Here is a 6,000-nt window from a genome sequence, read left to right on the forward strand (position 1 = left end):
CGACAGAGGGTTTCCACGACTGTAGAATTACTGACTCAGGGACTATCATGCGGAACCATCTCGCACTGCACCTGATCATTTTATCACTTCTCAGTAAGTATTTCCTCCCCAGTAATAATTGATTCGCCCACTGACTGATGTTTCCCACATGTTATTATTGGTCAAATGATGATGAGCATTGTGATAAGATGTTGACTATTACTATTATTTTATTTTACAATGGAGCCACCAAGACACAGTGGAACAGCCGGATCCTGAAATGACGGTTGAAGAGGAAAGTAATGGCACACTAAACTGCATCTTGAAAACAAGCAATTCTACCCTTTCTGACTTCTGGTATGGTCAGCACCCCGGGCAGTCTCCACAGTACGTGTTTCATCTCTATGCAGGGATAATAATCCTGAACCCCGACTTCACTGACCGATTCTCTTCTACGCTCAATCAAACTACCTAGATTACCGAGCTAACGATCAGCAAGGCACTGATCTCCGACACCGCCGTGTACTTATGCGCCAGGAGCCCCAAACTGCTACAGAGATATAGCGGATTTCGCACAAAAACCCACACTGAGAGTTTCAGATAGTGCTCACCAGAGGGCGCTCTCACACCGATAAACAGAATTAAGTATTCAGCCTCCACTGCGAGAGTCGCAGGGAGTTTCTTAAAAGGGCAAACACAACACAATTCTCAACAACAGCGGGTGTGGTCCACTAAATCCATTTGTGGCCCCTTTTGTCTTTTGATGCACTTTCGGTGCCTGCTTGCAATAGTGTGCAATACATCTCCCCTAAGCACAAAGTTCCCCCAAAAGTCCATTGCCGGTCAGAATGTCTCTCTAATGCGGGAATGATTTCTGTCACAATTAACAATCCCTGTGCTTCCCGGTTACAATTATCAGACAAAGGGATCTTTCTCACACATGGCCTCTAACCAATCCCCTATACGAACATTGACTGTAGCACAGCTCGGGGTGTTTCCATTCACTGGCAGCCAGCTCACCACCTACCGGTCTCACAGCACTACTGGGGATACCAGGAAGTGAGGTGAGAGCATCCCGAGACACGACAGCAGATTATTGAGGGCGGGGTTTAGAACGGGTGTGTTTAAATGTCCTACCCCCCTTTTACAGAGCGGACTGCGACAATGCGGCTACTCAGCATCTGGGCTGTGTGTGGGGCATTTCTGACAGGTAATTGTGGACCAAACTCATTTAATCTTTTCCCTCTTTTCGAAACATGTTTTGAATCTGAAATTTAAGCACCCGCCGGTCTGATCTTTTGCTTTTGAACATGTTTTTCAGATCTGAGTCTTGGAGATTCTGTCATTCAGCCGCTGTCCTCAGGAGTTAAGACAGAAGGAGATGCGGTGACTCTAAACTGTAGCTATGATACTACAGTGAGCTACTATCATTTACACTGGTACCGGCAGCACCCAGACACACAGCCCGAGTTTATACTGAACAAATACTCGAGAGGTGCTGAAGATAAAGCAGAATTTGCTAAAACCCGTTTCTCTGTAGCGCTCAACACCTCGAATAAATTCACCAGTTTAACCATCTCCGGGATGCAACTGACTGACGCTGCCGTGTATTACTGCGCCTTCTCTCTGGAGCTCACAGTGATGGAAAGCAGTCTCACCCTGTACAAAAACTGCCATTGGACTGCAGGGCGGAGCTCCTGTCTGTTGGGGTTGTGTGGAATCGCGGGCAGATGCAGCCACAATGAGCAGCGCGCCGTTAGGCGCTCAAACACACACCGAGAGGAAACCAAATTAACCTCGGATCAAACTGTCACCCAACTGTTTCCAGGAGCGGCCGAGAAAACAAACTGCAGAATCCAATCGGTCCGAAAGATCGATCACAGAATGAATCGATCGGTTAAACTGTCGTTTCTGCTTCTGATCAGCTGCTTTCCCTTAAAGTTATGGATCGATGTTCCGATCATCTCCGAGAAAGAGGTTTGCTGACAGAGCCTGAAACCTCCTGCTGGTCGCTCCGTTAATAGGGCAGGATCTGGTTCCCATGTTCCTCCTGTGTTTGTTATTTCATCCCGTGTATTCCTTCAAAACCGGATATTTAATGAGTTGTGGTGCTGGGGAAATTCTCTGGCATTCCTTTCTTTTAGTTCCACGGAAAGATAGATGCAACTTTCCAAACTTGGAAACAGTGGAGTTGGAAATACACAACCGAATGGGAGAGGAGATGAAAGAGAAAAGTAGTTGAATGTTTCGGAAGACCTGCGGAGAAAATACAGAGATTTCTGAACTTTTTTAGTGTTCTTGCTGTTCTGGTCTCCGGCAGCATCATTTAACTTCCGTGCATTAGATTACCTGGGATAATCTGACCAAGTTCTATTCGTCAATAAGGAGCGCTCGGTCCGTGTGGCAGGAGCCCCTCAGGAGGCTGGACTAAATTGGCAAAAGTGTGTCAGTTGAATTACACCCTGTCAATGATTGAAAGGCAGAGATTCCCATAATGCTAAGCGGCCCACAAATGCCCCGGTGTGGATCTCGGCTGCGTTGCACTTTTCGCACATGCGCAACTCGCCACCGGTTTTAATCGTCGCTGTCTGCATCTTTATGACTGCAGCAAATTCTCTTATTTTTATTCAGAAAGTCAGAAGGCTTCTTTGGTGGAAATTGAAATCATGTTTTATTTCAACCGTGTTGTTTTATTAAAATATAAACATAGTTTCACGTGACGAGAGGTCACAGAAACACGAGCGACAGTACTTGGACCAATCATGGCCGACAGTACGTCATTCAAGCATGGCCGACGGCACGTCCCAAAAACATGGCCGGCTGCACTTCACACAAAATGGCCGCCGCACGTCACAGCAAAATGGCCGAATGTACGTCACGTAAACGCACGTGAAATGTGGATGGTTTCATCCGCTCTGCGCTTATTGCAGCAAGTTTCAACCCGGCGTAAGAGCGGCGCAGCCCACTGGAAACTCAGATGTAGGTGATCCTCGTTAGAGGCGGTTGTGTGCTATTTTTGCTGCTGAGATTGCATTCTTCTTTTCCAGCTTCTTCCTAAATAACTTTACACATTCCCATACGAAATTCCTCAGAATTTGTAAGAGTGGTTTTGTTCCTTCCGCCCATAGTTCCTCCTGATCTCTTGTCCCTCTTGTGGTTTACTCTGAGAAACTCCTATCGGTGAACTTCACTGGGTAAATGTGTGTTGTGTACGGAATTATGAAACTTGTTCGAAGAAAATCTCCGCGTCTTGTAGCAGGTGGCGACATTGATCATACTGAAACATGAAACATGCAGAGGCCGATATTGCTGAGTACCTAGGGCACTGTGTAACCTATCATGTCAATTAATTTTAGTATCAATATTAATCATGCTCAGATTGCGTCTCAGTCCAATTTTCAGAGATCATATATCCGGAGGAATAATCTCTAGGAGACATATTGATTCAATTTATTTCCGCCACACTTCAGGATGGATGTCAACTCCTTGGATAGGGTACAGGGGAGATTTTATAGAATTGTACAAGGGATGGGGGACTTCAGTTATGCGGAGACTAGAGAACTTGTGATTGTTCTACTTGGAGCAGTGAAGATTAAAGGGAGATCTAATAGAGGTGTTCAAAATTATGAAGGGTTGTGATAGACTTGACAGTGAGATAAAGGCCCGTATTTTCCGATCGGAGGCTTCTTGCGTGCGCAGGCCTCCGATCTGGAAAAAATCTATGCCCTTACCTGAGGGCTCCAGAGGTCCGGCCATTTCCGCTCCTGGGCCTCTGCTGTGCGAAATACGCAGGGCCCAGGTATCCCAGGGGCGCATGCGGTTCACAAGCCTCCCTGGGATCACGCGGGCCATGGGAAACCAATGAAAGAAGGGGATCTCCCTTCATACTTTTGACAGCTTAGACCTATCAAAAGTATGAATGCAGATTACTGCAAAAACACATCAAAACATTAAATAAATTGAAAAACAGCAAATTAGCTAATATTGCATTAAATTAAATATTTTAAACAAAAATGTAATAAACTTACCTTTTTAAAAAGTATTTTACAATTGTAAATAAGTGAATTTTTTTTTTACTTTCTAAGCTCTTATACGAGTAAAAGCAGGCCTTTCGCCTGCTTTTACCATGCGTAAGATTTTTAAGGGCTTGCAGCGGGCGGAGGTTCTGCAGCAAGCGGAACTCTCCACCCGCAGAGGCCCTTCTTCAGGGCAGGCGTGCGATCTGTCAAGAAGATTCTTGACAGACCGGATGTGCTGGTTTTCAGCGCATGCGCTTCCCGTGCCTGAAACCGGCTCTTGCGACATCCCTACGGGTGTGTACACAGCTCGTACACACCCGTAGGGTTCGGAAATACGGACCATAATATTGTTTTCACTGGCAGGAGGGGCGGTAATCAGAGGACACAGATTTGAGCGAATTGGAAAAATAACTAGGGGTGTGATGAGGATATGTTTTTACGTAGCGGGTAATAATCTGGAATGCACTGCTTCAAGATTCAGTAGTAAATTCAAAAGGGAACTGGGTAAATACATGAAAAGGAAAGATTTACAGCACTTTGGAGAAAATACAGGGAGTGGGACTGACTGGATAGCTGTTTCAAAATGCCAGCACTGGCATGATGGGAGAAATGGACTCCGTCTGTGCCATAAGACTCAAGATTCTACGAATTAAAATTGTACTAATCACAATTTTTGTAATTGTACTCTTGAAGTTGCTGTTTGCGATATTAGTATATTTATGCTTAATGGATTACATAGGGTTACATAGGATATACGGCACAGAAACAGGCTTACAACAACACAAAAAGAAAGTACTGCAGATGCTGGAAATATGAAATTAAAACAGAATATGGTGGAGAAACTCGGCAGGTAAGGCTGCATCCCTGAAGAGAGAAACAGAGTTAACGTTTCAGGTCGATGACCGTTCTGACGAAAGATCATCGACCTGAAATGTTAACTCTGTTTCTCGCTTCACAGATGCTGCCTGACCTGCTGAGTTTCTCCAGCATTTTCTGTTTTTATTACAGAAACAGGCCTTTCGGCCCAACCAATCCATACCGGTGTATATGCTTCACTCGAGCCTCATCCCGTCTTTCCTCATCTATATCTATCAGCGTAACCCTCTATTTCCTTCTCCCTCATTTGTTTGCCCAGCCTCCCCTTAAATGCATCTATATTATTCACTTCAACCACTCCCTGGGGTAGCGAGTTCCACATTCTAGCCTCTCTTTGGATAAAGAGGTTTCTTCTGAATTCCCTATTGGATTTCTTGGTAACTGTCATATGTTGATGGCCTCCAGTTATGCTCTTCCCCACAAGTGGAAACATTCTCTCTGTATCAACTCTCTCAATACCGTTCATAATTTTATAGACATCTATTAGTCTTCTTTGTGGTAACGATAGTAACCGGCATTATTTTAACAAAATGTATTCAAAATGTCACCTGAACCCATTTCGCACTTTAGGAGCATCTTGGCTAAAGTTAATTGAATCTGGTATCAGAATCAGTACCTTGTGGATTCCACTTCATCTTCAGAACCCGAGCTTATTAACGAGAATTGCAATCGGTGTAATACTAAAAAGGCCCTATCTTTCAGGTAATATCATGAACCAATAACCTATCCCCCCCGAACCTTCTCTGCTGAAGTGGACATTAAGCTCCCAGAGCCCCACACTGTGTCCCCTTCAACATTCCTCCCTTCAACCAAGTTCAGCAGAAATACATTAACAGGAATCGAGCCACTTTGCTCTTTTGCTGATCTTTCTGCGCGCAGATCGGCCTCGTACATCTGCAATTAGTTGCACTTTAACTCCGTTACGACCTCCCGGAGAAGGTGATGAGGTGGTGCATCAGTGTCAGCTGTTTCTTGATACATTAATATCATCGTCATGTTCACAATTGGTGCAATGGTAGTCTTTGGCCACATGGTGTCAATAAAAGCGAACAGCAGAAACAAAGGAATAGTTCGGTTCCGATAAGGCCCTTTACAACCTTCTGGACTCAACACTGAGATCAACAAT

This window comes from Somniosus microcephalus, chromosome 4, assembly GCF_052327205.1.
Source record: "Somniosus microcephalus isolate GS21.2 chromosome 4, FLI_Smic_1.0, whole genome shotgun sequence".
NCBI classification, from domain to species: domain Eukaryota; kingdom Metazoa; phylum Chordata; class Chondrichthyes; order Squaliformes; family Somniosidae; genus Somniosus; species Somniosus microcephalus.